Here is a 321-nt window from a genome sequence, read left to right as displayed (position 1 = left end):
GAAAAATTCCATTTTTGTTTTCAGAACTGGAGCTTTGGAGACACCCCCCCCTCCCCCCCCCAAACAAATGCGCTATTAAACAAGCGTGATCGCTCCGGAGAGGTTTTCTTCTCCGTTCGCACTCTTCCCCAAAGCCGCTCCCCGCCGCCCCGCTCCGCCCGGGGCCGTTTGCTCCCTCGGGGCCACGTCGGCGCGCCGGGGCCGCGGCCCCTCCGCGGGCCGGCGGCCGCCACGGGGGGCCATTTCCCGCGGGGAAGGTGCAGCCAGGACGCCCCGCGGCTGGGCCGCTCCCGGCCGCGCACACGGCGCTCTGCCACGGGG

The sequence above is a fragment of the Rhea americana genome, unplaced genomic scaffold (genome assembly GCF_003343005.1).
Source record: "Rhea americana isolate MKP2758 unplaced genomic scaffold, rheAme1 scaffold_134, whole genome shotgun sequence".
Taxonomy (NCBI): Eukaryota; Metazoa; Chordata; class Aves; order Rheiformes; family Rheidae; genus Rhea; species Rhea americana.
The sequence above is the reverse complement of the archived record's forward strand: the minus strand, read 5'-3'. Positions refer to the sequence as shown.